This window comes from Aristolochia californica, unplaced genomic scaffold (assembly GCF_029961685.1).
Source record: "Aristolochia californica isolate CCGP_79_NKW_82.1479 unplaced genomic scaffold, dmAriCali1.0.hap1 SCAF_11, whole genome shotgun sequence".
Lineage (NCBI taxonomy): Eukaryota > Viridiplantae > Streptophyta > Magnoliopsida > Piperales > Aristolochiaceae > Aristolochia > Aristolochia californica.
This window is the reverse complement of record NW_027181782.1, coordinates 17,279,390-17,296,502: the sequence shown is the minus strand read 5'-3', so window position 1 is coordinate 17,296,502 and position 17,113 is coordinate 17,279,390. Positions and strand designations below refer to the sequence as shown.

General features: G+C 36.0%; 1 pseudogene; it reads right to left on the bottom strand.

Moving 5' to 3' along the window:
* Positions 1–3,276: 3,276 nt before the first annotated feature.
* On the bottom strand, positions 3,277–4,967 carry LOC137943643 (uncharacterized; annotated as a pseudogene).
* Between the last annotated feature and the right edge of the window lie 12,146 nt (positions 4,968–17,113).

Sequence of the window (17,113 nt, the reverse complement as noted above, 5' to 3'; positions counted from 1 at the left end):
CCGGTGATCTCAGGAAGGCCTAATGGTAATGGAGTTTCCATATCCATTAAATAGAAAAACTCATTCATTTTTACAAAGCTAAGAGGTTTAGCTTTTGTTTAATTTTTTCGATCTTGCATCGTAGTCTATGGATGCGATTCATGTATCTTTCCCAATAGAAATAGTACATTTCCATGGCGTAGATAGTATCATCTTCTGGTTGAAGCATGTTTCTTAGTAAGAGAGTGAAGGTAAGGCCATCTCTCTGTCTTTGTAAACAATCTAAAAGTTTTTGTCTATAGATCATCTATTTCGGGATGATGTTCAAGCTTGTTCAGCATCTTCCTTGGTCCGAAATTTTCTGTGAGAATTTTCGGGAAATCCTATGACACTAGCTTGGGCTTCTTCCCAGCTGTCATATATTCCTGTTTCTCTTCCTATGAAGACAACATACCAGTATTTTATTTTTTTTGGTTTTCTGTATATACTTGTAGAGGCTTCTCCTGTTGAAGCGGTGTCTACAGGTTGAGATACGGTTTCTTCTTGGGTCATTCTGTATATTTCTCTTTGCCAGAATGATTATCAAATCTTCTAAGAATTTCTTAGATAGCATATTCTTGAAGTTCAAGTTGTTCAATCCTGATTTGGTGTTTCAGGTCTTTGATAACTTATTTTAATCCTACTAGACTGAGTCCTAAGAATCGTCCATCTCAAATTATCCTTCTTCCTTCGTTGTTATATTCTACAACTAAAGGATTTTCTTCTAACTCTTTGAGTTTGGCTTGAACTCGTGAGAGTCGATCTTTTAACTGACGAATCCAGACTCTCTGGAATTCGATTTGATTATCATACCTTCTGGTCATGATATATAGTCGCGAATAATTTATAAGTCTTATTGCTGGATTAGACCTATTTTGTTCCATAATGGACTTTTGGTTTTGTACATTTGTTCCTTACAAATGTTACATGGGATGTGACCGGTTTGGGTCGTAACTGGTTGGGAGTATGTATACCTAAACAGAAAGAATCAAAGTTAAGCTTTGACTTCTTTGACACATACAAAACCAAGTCCACTACTCAGCTCTGATACCATTTTAAACAACAGCGAGTCTCTAGCAGACTCTGACAGTGGAATACTGATACCAAAAGCACTATTGCTATGATATCAACAACATAGTCTCTAATAGACTTGCACACAACGGGCTATGTTTTTGTAAGCAATGACTTATGGATTGGGAGTCTACACTCTATTAAAAATCCCCGGCTCCCCCTTTTACCGAACATTGCAAAACCTAGTATATAAAAACTAAAAGAGTTTGCAGTCCCTAAAAGTTACAGAGACTTTTTGGAATTATCTCTCTCTACATTTGTGCATTTCCATTCCATTTTAGATGTACACTTTTTTCTTAAATCTAAACTTTGAGTTTTCACTTTCCGATTCTCTCGTAAACAAGTAGATAAAGGCAAAATAGATCACAACAAAATGAAAATTTTAGAGTTTACGTATGGAAACATTAAAAAAAATAACAAATTTAAGAAAATAAAATTTATTCACACACCACAAATTCTTGTCCAAGTTTGGGAAATTCCACTAGTTGAACCCTAATGGCTTGGAATTTTATAAGAAAGATATTTCTAACTAATCATAAAAATTTTTAAATATGTGAAACATGTTAAAGATGGAAATTCCCTATGGATCCAAACCTTTTAACAACAAATGCTCATTAAATTCTCAAGTGAACATGCGGTGGGATATTTACCTGAGTCAAAAAAGTCATTATTTTGCCCATTTACAAAAAGATGACCTAACAAACACAAATGATTTGTAAAGTGATTTATCGATCAATCATGGGTAACGGGCTATGTTTTTGTAAGAAATGACTTATGGATTGGGAGTCAACACTCAGTTAAAAATCCCCGCCTCCCTCTTTTCCCGATCGTTGCAAAATCTAATATATAAAAATTAAAAGAATTTTCAGTCCCTAAAAGTTACAGAGACTTTTTTGAATTATCTCTCTCTACATTTTTGCATTTCCCTTCCATTTTAGATGTTCATTTTTTTCTTAAATCAATACTTTGAGTTTTCACTTTTCGATTCTCTTGTAAACAAGATGATAAAGGCAAAATAAATCACAACAAAATGAAAATTTTAGAATTTATGTATGAAAAAATTAAAAAAAATAACAAATGTAAGTAAAGAAAATTTATTAACACACCACAAACGAACACAATAGTTTTGTTGTCCAAGTTTTTGAAATTACATTAGTTCAACCCTAATGGCTATGAATTTTCTAAGAGAGATATTTCTAACTGATCCTAATATGTTTTAAATATGGATATGCATCCTTGAAACTTGTCAAAGGTGGAAAAATTCCTATGGATCCATACCTTTTAAAGCAAACAACAAATGCTCATTAAATTTTCAAGTTAACGTGGAGTGGAATATTTACCCGAGTCAAACAAGCCATTATTTTGCCCATTTACAAAAAGCTGACCTAACAATCACAGATGATTTGTAAAGTGATTTATTATTCAATCATGCATAACGAGATATATTTTCATAAGAAATGACTTATGGATTGGGTGTCAAGACTCAATTAAAAATACACCGCCTCCCCCTTTTTCCGATCCTTGCATAACCTAATATATAAAAACTAAAAGAGTTTGCAGTCCCTAAAAGTTACAGAGACTTTTTGGAATTGTCTATTACGGTCCCGGATCTGACACTAGGATTCGTTGGGAGGATCTTGGATCTGCCACGGGTTACCGGTCTGCCATGCATTATTGTAGGGATTGTTGGAAGACGTGGGAAGACGAAGATCAATGGAGGATGAGAGAATATGTGGGTTTTTGAGGAAAACCCTAACCTCGAGATCAAGAAGGTGATCTCAAGCCTGTTTACGCTAGATTTAACCTAATTCTTAATGTTTTTCCTTCTCATTACTCTTACCCCTTAAATAGGGTTCACCCTCTTAGGTTTTAATAAAATATTACAAAAATATCCCTATGAATAAAATATTAAAAAAATATCCCTATGAATAAATAATTCCAAAAATACCCATGTGATCTAAAACTGAAATAAAATAAAGTAAATTAAAGAAAACAACTAAAATAATAATGTTATTGCGTGTATAACATTACACCCCCCGAGAAGAACGAGTTTGTCCTCAAGCTCGGAAGGTAGGTCTGCTTGCCCGTATCGATATCGCCATCCATTCGCAAGTGTCAACCATGGTATCAGTGTCCGCCCTCTGGGCTACAAAACTAGAGCATCCACCAAGAGAAATAATTTTTTTTTTATCCTCCATAACCGGTCAGGTCAATGGAAAACAAAAGCATTTGCTCGTCTGACAGTGAAGGAACAATTGGTTCTCCCCATTCCATGACCTTTTGCTCGAGATTCTCAAATTCTGCTTTTCCACCCTCAATCATGGCTCCACTTTCTGAGTCAAAGCTTGCGCTTCCGACCCAGCTCATCCAATTCATCCTCATCAATAAGTTTTGCAATACTACGAAGCCCTCGAGCCAGGGTATCCATCCCAGATATATGAGCAATGAATAAATCTTCTGGATCTGTACTCTCTCTCCGAAGTTTTGCATCAAAGTTGAATCCCCCAAGTGCCAGCCCTCCTTTTCTAACCACACACAGCATAATCAGAGTGGCCTCTCCAATGTCCATGAGGACTTGATTAGTGTCCCAACAATTTTGGGGGTCGCCGGTTTTTGCATCAATGTTACCAAGCAACCCACTGATCCTTGCAGTTTCAAGCTCATGGAAACAACTGTGTTTGGATAGGGTAGCATGGTTACACTCACTGTTGGATTTGAATTCCCCAGAAAGACCACATTGTTGGAGAAAGCTTGCTGGAGTAGCAGCATCCCACTCATACTGGTGCGTAGTGGGTTCTTGTGGTTTAGTTTCAATCAAAACAGTACCAGTAAATCCAATTTTCTGCTTCCAATCAGCCGCAAATTTAAGAAAAGTTGCCATATGATCCAACTCCCTTTTCATATCTGTGTGTAAGAGAGATTGATATCCTTCCCTTCCACACCAGAAAACATAATTTTGTCCTCCAAGATAATGAGTAACCTCCATGGCTGTCTTGACTTGCACTGTGGCATATGCATATACACCTACTTCCGGACTTGTAGCAGCTCCGTGCAGAAAATATGAATGTGCAAAGGCAGCATGAATAGCAGCCCCAACCGGCAGAGCATCTTCATCAATAGCATAGTAAGGGCTATGTGGAGGATGAGTAGATCCAATCGTCTCCTCCCTTGTGCCCAAAAGAATAAAGGTTCCTGGTATGTGGGCCATATAGAAGGCAAAAACATCACCACCCATAATAGGCTGAGCTATGGGAATATTCTTTACACCAACAATACTAATAGAGGCATGGCGAACATGTTCATAAATCCTCTCATCATTCCCAGTTGGAGGAACCATGGGCTGCTCTTTGTCAAAGAAGTCTAACGCGGCCCTGCATCGGTGCACAGCTGCCTGCCCAGTGATTACCTCTTGAATTCTTTGTTTTAATGCATAGAAGCTCTTTTTACGAAATGCCCTGAAAGTGCCGCCAACAGTTACTGAATCAGGAATGAAAGTGTCAGCACTGCCTCCCTTGATGTGGGTCATTGAAACCATCTGTGAATCTAGAGGATCTGCCTCCCTTGAGGCAAAGTTTTGTAAGCTGATTACAGAAGATGATGCTGCCAAAACGGGGTCAATTGAAGATTGTGGAATAGCTGCAGGGCCTTCTTTTCCACTAATCTTTATTTTGGAGTGTCCACAGCCCGCCAAGAAGTCTAGCCACTACTCCTGTGGGAAAGTGAAACCCCAAGTGAATTCCCAACATAACCTCTACATTGTCAAACACCTCTTCGTGGAGCATGTTCCAAGCTCTTGTTCCTTGTGCCTCAGCAAGTTGAAAAATAAGAACAATGGAATGTTGAAGTGCAGTACTGCTCTCCTTTCCCAAGAAGGACATCTCTGATTCACAGTGCACACTTGTGGCTCCTTAAAAGCTGCACCTCATTTCTGCAGTCTCAACTGAGGCACTTCTAATAGCAGAAACATGCAACACTGATTCGTCTTTCTCAGCATACCCAACAATAGGGTGAGCTCGAATAGCATAATCATTTAACAAGCATGCATTCTTATCATTGTAGACAGCACTACTGCATACTTCAGCATTCTCAAAATTAACACATCCAAAACATTGGAAAATCCATCTTGGTCTAGCCTGGCAAGACCCAAAAAATGTAGCACTACAACAATTAGAGCAGCTGCTGCGGCCTTGTCAATTGAGTAACGATCCCACACACAGTGACTGTGCTCATCAACAGAAAAATATAGCCCCACACAAAAAAATTTCAGCAATGGAAAAGATTCTGCACTCCCGCTGAAATGAAACGTATCCACTAATAGTGCCCAAGCAGCAAACAAATCATCCACAAAAAAACCAAGCCACCCGAAAAAAATTTCAGAGGTCCCCAAAAACATTTTCCAATAGGTCCTGGCATCCTCCAAAAAAATTCAGCTCGAACTGCATGTCCCCAATCTGAAATTCCAGCACTTGGGTACTGTTTCACAGCTTCACGAAACAGAGATCCTTCGTCCGCAATTTTTGAGCAGCGTTGCTGCTCCTCAGCCCCTCTGAGCCACATCAACGCCCTGAAAAACTTATTTTGATCTAAAATTCGAGTTTCCGACTAGTGAAACCTTCTTTGATCCTAAGATCAATCTCATTCAAATCTCTCCAACGCATTCCAGTAGGCAAATTAACATACACACCGGTATTGTGCGCATAAACAGAAACACAAAGTTGCTTAAAAAAAATTTCCGAGATGCTAACACACCCCCCCCCCCCCCCCCAAATTGGAATTTGGTTTTGTGCTGGTTTTTCGAGAAGTAGATTGCGAGTGGGACGTGTTGGCCAGAAATCCAATCCCACCGGAGTTGTTTTCGATGGCGCCGACGGAGCCTCCTCTTCCTCCGGTGGCCCACAGGAGGACATCTAGGTGTCCCTGTTGGAGGATTTTCCGTTGCCTGGTTCGAGAGGCGTTTTGGTGCCCCTTTTTCCCATCGCCCTTTCTCCAATGTGCTCCGCGCCATGCCGGCTGCCAGATCAATGCACCCTGGCGGAAAGATGTTACGGTTGGGTGCCCGTTGAACTTTCTCTGACGGCAAAGAACACCCCTTAGGGGCTTCTCCGCGGGGCAATTTGATTTGTGTCCCCTGTGGAAGACTTCTGGTTGCCCGTGGTAAGAGTTTGGGGAATACCCCTCCGATTTCCCCAAATCATCGTCACCGTTCGGCTTTGGTGATTTTTTGTGACGCCAAGCCTCTCTGTCCATCCAGATTTGAGGTTGCCCCCAAATCGTCCGGTGGTGACGATTTCAGAATTTCTCCCTTTTTTGGAATTTCTGAATTCCCAACTACGGATGTCACCGCCGCCGGAGATGCAGAGAGGTCTCTAATTCCTTGGTTCTTCTGCCTGTCCGAGTCAGCGTTTCGAGCGATTGCGGTAGTGAGTTGCTTTCTATCATAACGTGCAATGGAAGCTACCACCCATTCATATTTTCTTTCCCACTCAATGTGGTACTCAGAGGACTGAGGCCGGAAGACCTTCTCGGTGGCAACGAGTTGCTTCGTTGCATAATCACGTATTCTTTCCACTTCATCGCGCCGTGCACATCTCATTGTGTTTCGGCTCTGATACCAATTGTTACGGTCCCAGATCTGACACAAGGATTCATTGGGAGGATCTTGGATCTGCAACGGGTTACGGGTCTGCCATGCATTACTGTAGGGATAATAGGAAGACATGGGGGAGGACGACAAAGATCAATGGAGGATGAGAGAATACGTGGGTTTTTTAGGAAAACCCAAACCTCAAGATCAAGAAGGTGATCTCAGCCTGTTTACGCTAGATTTAACCTAATTCTCAAGGCTTGTCCTTCTCATGACTATTACCCCTTAAATAGGGTTCACTCTGTTTGGGTTTAATAAAATATTACAAAAATATCCCTACGAATAAAAATTTCCAAAAATACCCAAGTGACCAAAAACTGAATTAAAATAAAGTAAATTAAAAAAACAAAAATAATAATGTTATTGCGAGTATAACATTATCTCTCTCTACATTTATGCATTTCCATTCCATTTTAGATGTACGGTTTTTTCCTAAATCAAAACTTTGAGTTTTCACTTTCCGATTCGCTTGTAAAGAAGAAGATAAAGGCAAAATAGATCACAAAAAAATAAAAATTTTAGAGTTTATGTATGGAAAAAATAAAAAAAATAACAAATGTTAGTAAAGAAAATTTATTCTCAAACCACAAACGAACAAAAGTTTTTTTGTCCAAGTTTGGGAAATTCCACTAGTTCAACCCAAATGGTTTGGAATTTGATATGAAAGATATTTCTAACTGATCCTAACATGTTTTAAATATGGATATGCATGCTTGAAACATGTTAAAGATGTAAAAAGACCTATAGATCCAAACTGTTTAAAGCAAACAACAAATGCTCATTAAATTCTCTAGTGAACGTGCGGTGGGATATTTACTCGTGCCAAGCAAACCATTATTTTGCCCATTTACAAAAAGCTGACCTAAGAATCACAGATGATTTGTAAAGTGATCTAACGGTCAATCATGTGTAACGGGCTATATTTTTTTTAAGAAATGACTTATGGATTGGGAGTCAACACTTAGTTTAAAATCCTCCACTTCTCCCCTTTCCCGATCATCGCAAAACCTAATATATAAAAACTAAAAGCGTTTGTAGTCCCTAAAAGTTACAGAGAGTTTTTTGAATTATCTCTCCCTACATTTGTGCATTTCCATTCCATTTAGATGTACATTTTTTTCTTAAATCAGAAATTCGGGTTTTCACTTTCCGATTCTCTAAAAAACAAGAAGATAAAGGACAAATAAATCACAACAAAGTGAAAAATTTAGAGTTTATGTATGGAAAATTTTAAAACAATAAAAAATGTAAGTAAAAAAAAAAAAATTCACACACCACAAATGAACACAAAAGTTTTGTTGTCCAAGTTTGGGAAATTCCTCTAGTTCAACCCTAATTCCTTGAAATTTGATAAGAAAGAAATTTATAACTGATCATAACATGGTTTAAATATGGATATGCATGTTTGAAACATGTTAAAGATTCAAATAACCCCATGGATATAAACCTTTTAAAGCGAACAACAAAAGCTCATGAAATTCTCAAGTGAACGTGCAGTGGGATATTTACCCGAGTCAAACAATCCATTATTTTGCCCATTTAAAAAAATCTGATCTAACAATCACAGATGATTTTGTAAGAAATGACTTATGGATTGGGAGTCAACACTCAGTTAAAAATCCCCCGCCTCCCCCCTTTTCCCCATCATTTCAAAACCTAATATATAAAAACTAAAAGAGTTTGCAGTCCTTAAAAGTTACAGAGACTTTTTGGATTTATCTCTCTCTATATTTGTGCATTTCCATTCCCTTTTAGATGTACACTTTTTTCTTAAATACAAACTTTGAGTTTTCACTTTCTGATTCTCTCATCAACAAGAAGATAACGACAAAATAGATCACAACAAACAGAAAATTTAAGAGTTTATGAATGGAAAAAATTAAAAACAATAACAAATGTAAGTAAATAAAATTTATTCACTCACCACAAATGAACACAAAAGTTTTGTTGTCAAAGTTTCGGAAATTCCACTAGTTTAACCCTAATGGCTTGGAATTTGATAAGAAAGAGATTTCTAATTGATCATAACATGTTTCAAATATGGATATGCATGGTTAAAACATGTTAAAGATGCAAATGTCCTATGGATCAAAACCTTTTAAAGCGAACAACAAATGCTCATTAAATTCACAAGTGAACGTGTGGTGGGATATTTACCTGAGTCAAACAATTCATTATTGTGCCCATTTACAAAAAGCTGACCTTAAAATTATAGATGATTTGTAAAATGATATATCTGTCAATCATGCGTACGGGCAATGTTTTATGTAAGAAATGACTGATGGATTGGGAGTGAACACTCAGTTAAAAATCCTCCGCCTTCCCCATTTCCCAATCATTGCAAAACCTAATATATAAAAACAAAAAGAGTTTGCAGTCCCTTAAATTTACAGAGACCTTTTGGAATTATCTCTCTCAACATTTTTGCACTTCCATTCCATTTTAAATGTACACTTTTTTCTTTAATAAAAAATTTGAGTATTCACTTTCCGATTCTCTCTTAAACAAGAAGATAACGGCAAAATAGATCACAACAAAAGGAAAATTTTAGAGTTTATGTATGGAAAAAATTTTAAAAAATAAAAAATGTATATAAAGAAAATTTATTCACTCACCACAAACGAACACAAAAGTTTTGTTCTACATGTTTGGGAAATTCCACTAGTTCAACCCTAATGGCTTGGAATTTGATAAGAAAGAGATTTCCAACTTATCCTAACATGTTTTAAATATGGATATGCTTGCTTGAAACATGTTAAAGATGAAAATGCCCTATGGATCTAAACTTTTTAAAGCGAACAACAAATGCTCATTAAATTTTAAAGAGAACGTGCGGTGTGATATTTACCCGAGTCCAACAAGCCATTATTTTGCTCATTTACAAAAAGCTAACCTAGCAATCACATATGATTTGTTAAGCGATTTATCCGTCAATCATGCATAACGGGCTATGTTTTTGTAAAAAATGACTTATGGATTGGGAGTGAACACTCAGTTAAAAATCCTCCGCCTCCCCCTTTTCCCGATCATTGCAAAACCTAATATATAAAAACTAAAAGAGTTGGGAGTCCCTAAAAGTTACAGATACTTTTTGGAATTATCTCTCTCTACATTTGTTCATTTCCATTCCATTTTAGATGTACATTTTTTTCTTAAATCAAAACTTTGAGTTCTCACTTTCCGATTCTCTCGTAAACAAAAAGATCAAGGCAAAATAGAACACAACCAAATGATCATTTTAGATTTTATCTATGGAAAAAATTAAAAACAATAACAAATGTAAGAAAAGAAAATTTATTCACACACCACAAACAAACACAAAAGTTTTGTTCTCCAAGTTTGGGAAATTGCACTAGTTCAACCCAAATGGCTTTGAATTTGATAAGAAAGAGATTTCTAATTGATCCTAAAATGTTTTAAATATGGATATGCATGGTTGAAAAATGTTAAAGAGGAAAATGCCCTATGGAGAAAAACCTTTTAAAGCGAACAACAAATGCTCATGAAATTCTCAAGTGAACGTGCGATGGGATATTTACCTGAGTCAAACAAACCTTTATTTTTTCCATTTACAAAAAGCTGACCTAACAATCACAGATGATTTGTAAAATGATTTATCCGTCAATCATACGTAACAGGCTATGTTTTTGTTGGAAATTAATTATGGATTGGGAGTGAATACTCAGTTAAAAATCCCCCGTCTCCTCCTTTTCCAGATCATTGCAAAACCTTATATATAAAATCTAAAGAAGTTTGTAGATCCTAAAAGTTACAGAGACCTTTTGGAATTATCTCTCTTTACATTTGTGCATTTCCATTCCATTTTAGATATACATTTTTTTCTTAAATGAAAACTTTGAGTTTTCACTTTCAGATTCTCTCGTAAACTAGAAGATCAAGGCAAAATAGATCACAACAAAATGAAAATTTTAGAGTTGATCTATAGAAAAAAATTTTAAAAAATAAAAAATGTAAGTAAAGAAAATTTATTCGCACACCTTAAACGAACACAAAGGTTTTATTGTCCAAGTTTGGGAAATTCCACTAGTTCAACCCTAATGGCTTGGAATTTGATAAAAAAAAGAGATTTCTAATTGATCCTAAAATGTTTTAAATATGGATATGCATGCTTGAAACATGTTAAAGATGCAAATGTCCTATGGATCCAAACCTTTTGATGCGAACAACAAATGCTCATTAAATTCTCAAGTGAACGTGCAGTGGGATATTTACATGAGTCAAACAAACCATTATTTTGCCCATTTACATAAAGCTGACCTTTCAATCAAAAATGATTTGTAAAGTGATTTATCAGTCAATCATGCGTATTGGGCTATGGTGTTTTAAGAAATGACTTATGGATTGGGAGTCACCACTTAGTTATAAATCTCATGCCTCCCCCTTTTCCCAATCATTGCAAAACCTTATATATAAAAACTAAAAGAGTTCGCAGAGTCTAAAAGTTACAGAGACTTTTTAGAATTATCTCTCTCTACATTTGTGCATTTCCATTCCATTATAGATGTACACGTTTTTCTTAAATCAAACCTTTGAGTTTTCACTTTCCGATTCTCTCGTAAATAGGAAGCTAAAGGCAAAATAGATCACAACAAAATGAAAATTTTAGATTTTATGTATGGAAAAAATTTAAAACAATTACAAATGTAAGTAAACAAAATTTATTCACACACTGCAAACGAACACAAAATTTTTGTTGTGCAAGTTTGGGAAATCCCTCCAATTCAACCCTAATGGCTTGGAATTTGATAAGAAAGAGATTTATAACTGATCCTAACATGTTTTAAATATAGATATGCATGCTTGAACATGTTAAAGATGTAAATGCCCTATGAATCTAAACCTTTTAAAGAGAACAACAAATGCTTATGAAATTCTCAATTGAACGTGCGGTGGGATATTTTCCCAAGTCAAACTAGCCATTATTTTTCCCATTTCCATCAAGCTGACCTAACAATCACAGATGATTTGTAAAGTTATTTATCGTTCAATCAAGCGTAATGGGCTATGTTTTTGTAAGAAATGACTTATGGATTGGGAGTCAACACTCAATTAAAAATCCCCTGCCTCCCCCTTTTCCCGATCATTGCAAACCCTAATATATAAAAAGTAAAAGAGTTTGCAAAGTCTAAAAGTTACAAAGGCTTTTTATAATTATCTCTCTCTACATTTGTGCATTTCCATTCCATTTTAGATGTACATTTTTTTCTTAAATCAAAACTTTGATTTTTCACTTTCCGATTCTCTCGTCAACAAGGAGATAAAGGTAAATAAGATCACAACAAAATGAAAAATTTTGAGTTTATGTGTGGAAAAATTTTAAAACAATAAAAAATGTATAAAAAAAAAATTTATTCACACACCACAAACGAACACAAAAGTTTGGTTGTCCAAGTTTGGGAAATTCAACTAGTTCAACCCTAATGGCTTGGAATTTGGTAAGAAAGATATTTCAAACTGATCCTAACATGTTTTAAACATGGATATGCATGCTTGAAACATTTTAAACATGCAAAAGGCCTATCGTTCGTAACCGTTTAAAGCGAACAACTAATGCTCATTAAATTCTCAAGTGAACGTGTGGTGGGATCTTTACCCGAGTCGAACAAGCTGTTATTTTTCCCATTTACAAAAAGCTGACCTAAATATCATAGATGATTTGTAAAGTGATTTATCGATCAATCATGCGTAACAGGCTATATTTTTGTAAGAAATGATTTATGGATTAGGAGTCAACACTCAGTTAAAAACCCCCCGCCTTCCCCATTTCCCGATCATTGCAAAACCTAATATAAAAAAACTAAAAGACTTTGCAATCCCTAAAATTTACCGAGAGTTTTTGGAATTATCTCTATCTACATTTGTGTATTTCCATTCCATTTTAAATGTACATTTTTTTCTTAAATCAAAACTTAGAGTTTTCACTTTCCGATTCTCTTATAAACAAGAAGGTAACGGCAAAATAGATCACAAGAAAGTGAAAATTTTAGAGTTTATTTATGGAAAAAATTAATAATAATAACTAATGTAAGTAAATAAAATTTATTCACACACCACAAACAAACACATAAGTTTTGTTGTCCAAGTTTTGGAAATTCCACTAGTTCATCCCTAATTGTTTGGAATTTTATAAGAAAGAGATTTTTAACTGATCCTAACATGTTTTAAATATGCAAGCTTGAACATGTTAAAGATGCAATTGCCCTATAGATCAAAACCTTTTAAAGAGAACAACAAATGCTCATTATATTCTCTAGTGAACGTGCGGTGGGATATTTTCCCAAGTCAAACAAGCCATTATTTTGCCCAATTACAAAAAGCTGACCTAACAATCACATATGATTTGTAAATTGATTTATCCGTCAATCATGCGTAATGGGCTATGTTTTTTTAAGAAATGACTTATGCATTGGGAGTGAACATTCAGTTAAAAATCCCTCGCCAACCCCTTTTCCCGATCATTGCAAAACAAAATATATAAAAACCAAAAGAGTTTGCAGTCTCTAAAAGTTACAGAGACTTTTATGAATTATCTCTCTCTACTTTTGAGCATTTCCATTCCATTTTAGATGTACACTTTTTTCTTAAATTTAAACTTTGAGTTTTCACTTTCCGATTCTCTCGGAAACAAGAAGATAAAGGCAAAATAGATCACAACAAAATAAAAATTTTAGAGTTTATGTATGGAAAAAATTAAAAAAAATAACAAATGTAAGTAAAGAAAATTTATTCACACGCCACAAACAAACACAAGAGTTTTGTTGTCCAAGTTTGGGAAATTCCACTACTTCAACCCTAATGGCATGGAATTTGATAAGAAAGAGATTTCTAACGGCTCCTAACATGTTTGAAATACGGATATGCATGCTTGAAACATGTTAAAGATTTAAATTCCCTATGGATAAAAACCCTCTCAAGCGAACAACAAATGCTCATTAAATTCTCAAGTGAATGAGCGGTGGAAAACTTACCTGAGTCAAACAAGCCATTATTTTGCCAAATTACAAAAAGCTGACCTAACAATCATAGATGATTTGAAAAGTGAGTTATCCATCAATCAAACGTAATCGGCTATGTTTTTTTAAGAAATGACTTATGGATTAGGTGTGAAAACTCCGTTAAAAATCCCTCAACTCCCCCTTTTCCCGATCATTGCAAAACCTAATATATAAAAACTAAAAGAGTTTGAAGTCCCTAAAAGTTAGAAAGACTTTTTGGAATTATCTCTCTCTACATTTGTGCATTTTCATTCCATTTTTAATATACACTTTTTCTCAAATCAAAACTTTGAGTTTTCACTCTCTCGTAAATGATGTAAAATTTAGTTAAATCGGCTTTAATACCTCGCAAGCGTATGAATCGTTCATGTAATTTAGCGGGAAGCGAGGGTCATATCCACAGGGAGGATTGAATTTTGTGTATTCTTCAGTCAACTAGCCTAACAAAATATGATGAATTAATCTGAACTAAAAACTAATTATATCCTAAATTATCAAACAATAATCTAATTAACTACTTGCACGACAGGAAACGTCAACTCTGGATTTTATCGTGATTCGTGCCTCTCTCGAGCGCCACATAATTACGAATCCGAATTCTCAATCCTTGCGTCTAGCCCCTCTCGGGCGCCTAGAGTTAATGACAAAGATCGGATTACAATAGAATGCAGAGAATCAATTTCCTATTGTGATGATGCTATCCTAAATTATCAAGCAATAATCTAATTAACTACTGGCACAACAAGAAACATCAACTCTGGATTTTACCGTGATTCGTGCCTCTCTCGAGCGCCACATAATCACGAATCTGATTTCTCAATCCTTGCGTCTAGCCCCTCTCGGGTGCCTAGAGTTAATGACAAAGATCGGATTACAATAGAATGCAGAGAATCAATTTCCTAGTGTGATGATGCTAAAATTATCAACTCTGCATTTTATCGTGATTCGTGCCTCTCTCGAGCGCCACATAATCACGAATCCGATTTCTCAATCCTTGCGTCTAGCCCCTCTCGGGCGCATAGAGTGAAAGATAGAAATCGGATTAAAATGCCAAAATCCAACCTAAATTATAATCCTACCCTACCTAGCCAATTTAATCAAATATTAAGAAAAAAAATCTTAAATAAACCTTAATTATCAAATCAGATTCAATTAACATTTAAAAGCTAAGTTCAAACTATATAAAAAATTAAATTCAATAATGATGAATTACTCCCCTTCTTCTTCCTCTCGCTCGGGCAGCAACTCGTTCTCACGGGTGCTGCAATTTCCCGAAATCAATGGCTTCGGGTTGGCAAGAGTGAGTGGCCGGAGGTAGAGACGACACCGGCGACAAAGGTTGGAAGCCGACAGACGGAGGGAACGTCCGGCGAAGAGTGAAACAGAGCTGACGTTCTCTAACCGGCTCTCTCGAGTCTCGGTTGGAGTCAGAATGGCTCCGGGACTGGTCAGAACTATGTGATAGACGCCGGAGGATGGTCGGAAAGAAGAAGTGGCACTGTAGAAGCCCTCTCGGATCCCCTCCCGGCCTGGCGAGCAGAAAATAGCACTGTCGAAATCACCTCGACGGAGACTCTCTCGAACTCTCCTCGAGTTTGTTCTCGGTTGCTGGACGGCGGTGGACGGCGGTGGATGACGATGGCGCGGCGAAAGGTATTGGCCCGGTGAACAACGGTGGAGAACTCCTCTCGGGTCCTCCCCTGTTTCCGGTCGATACTCTGTTTTCTGTTCACGCTCCCCTCTCAGGTTTTCCCTCTCGGGTCCCCCCTCTCGGGTGCCTTTCGACCTCCTCTTTCGACGCCCCCCTTTTGCTTTAAATACCATCTTATTTATTTTAAAAAGATTTGACCTAAAAATCATCTCCATTTCACTAAGGGCATTTTGGTAAATATCTCCTTCTCCACCATAATTCTCCTGAAATTCCATAATTAAATCTATAAAAAGCATTTTAGGAAGAAATAAACCTTAAAAATAATGAAATATAATTCAGGAGAAAAAAATATGCAATATTGACAGTGATTAATGCCAAATTCAATAAATGCTCATTTCATTTGAAAACCGATAAATAACCACCTATAACACAATTATAAAGGTTATTCTATTATAATTAACTTAGTTCTCATGTCAGAATATAGCATCTATCAGTAAACAAGAAGATAAAGGCAAAATTGATCACAACAAACTGAAAATTTTAGAATTAATGTATGGAAAAAATTAAAACCAATATCTAATGTAAGTAAAGAAAATTTATTCACACACCACAAACGAACACAAAATTGTTGTTATCCAAGTTTGGGAAATTCCACTTATTCAACCGTAATTGCTTGGAATTTGATAAGAAAGAGGTTTTTAACAGATCCTAACATGTTTTAATTATGGATATGCAGGCTTGAAACATGTTAAAGATGCAAATGACCTATGGATCAAAACATTTTAAGCGAACAAAAAATGCTCATTAAATTCTCAAGTGAATGTGTGGTGGGATATTTACTCGAGTGAATCAAGCCATAATTTTTCACATTTGCAAAAACCTGACCTAACAATCACTGATGATTTATAAAGTGATTTATCGGTCAGTCATGCGTAACGGGCTATGTTTTTGTAAGAAATGACTTCTGGATTGGGAGTCAACCCTTGATTAAAAATCCACCGCCTCCCCCTTTTCCCGATCATTGGAAAACCTAATATATAAAAACTAAAAGAGTTTGCAGTCCCTAAAAGTTATAGAGACCTTTTGGAATTATCTCTCTTTACATTTGTGCATTTCCATTCCATATTAGATGTACACTTTTTTCTTAAATAAAAACTTTGAGTTTTCACTTTCCTCTTCTCTCGTAAACAAGAAGATCAAGGCAAAATAAATCACAAAAAAATGAAAATTTTAGAGTTGATCTATGGAAAAAATTTAAAACAATAACAAATGTAAGTAAAGAAAATTTATTCACACACCATAAACGAACACAAAAGTTTTATTGTCCATGGTTGGGAAATTCCACTAGTTTAACCCTAATGGCTTGGAATTTCATAAGAAAGAGATTTCTAACTGATCCTAACATGTTTTAAATATGGATATTCATGTTTGAAACATGTTAAAGATTCAAATGCCCTATGGATCCATACCTTTTAAAGCGAAGAACAAAAGCTCATTAAAATCTCAAGTGGACGTGCGGTGGGATATTTACCCGAGTCAAACAAGCCATTATTTCGCCCATTTACAAAAAGTTGACCTAACCATCATAGATGATTTGTAAAATGATTTATCTATTAATCATGCGTAACAGGCTATGTTTTTTTAAGAAATGACTGATAGATTGGGAGTGAACACTCAGTTAAAAATCCATGCCTCCTCTTTTTCTCGATCATT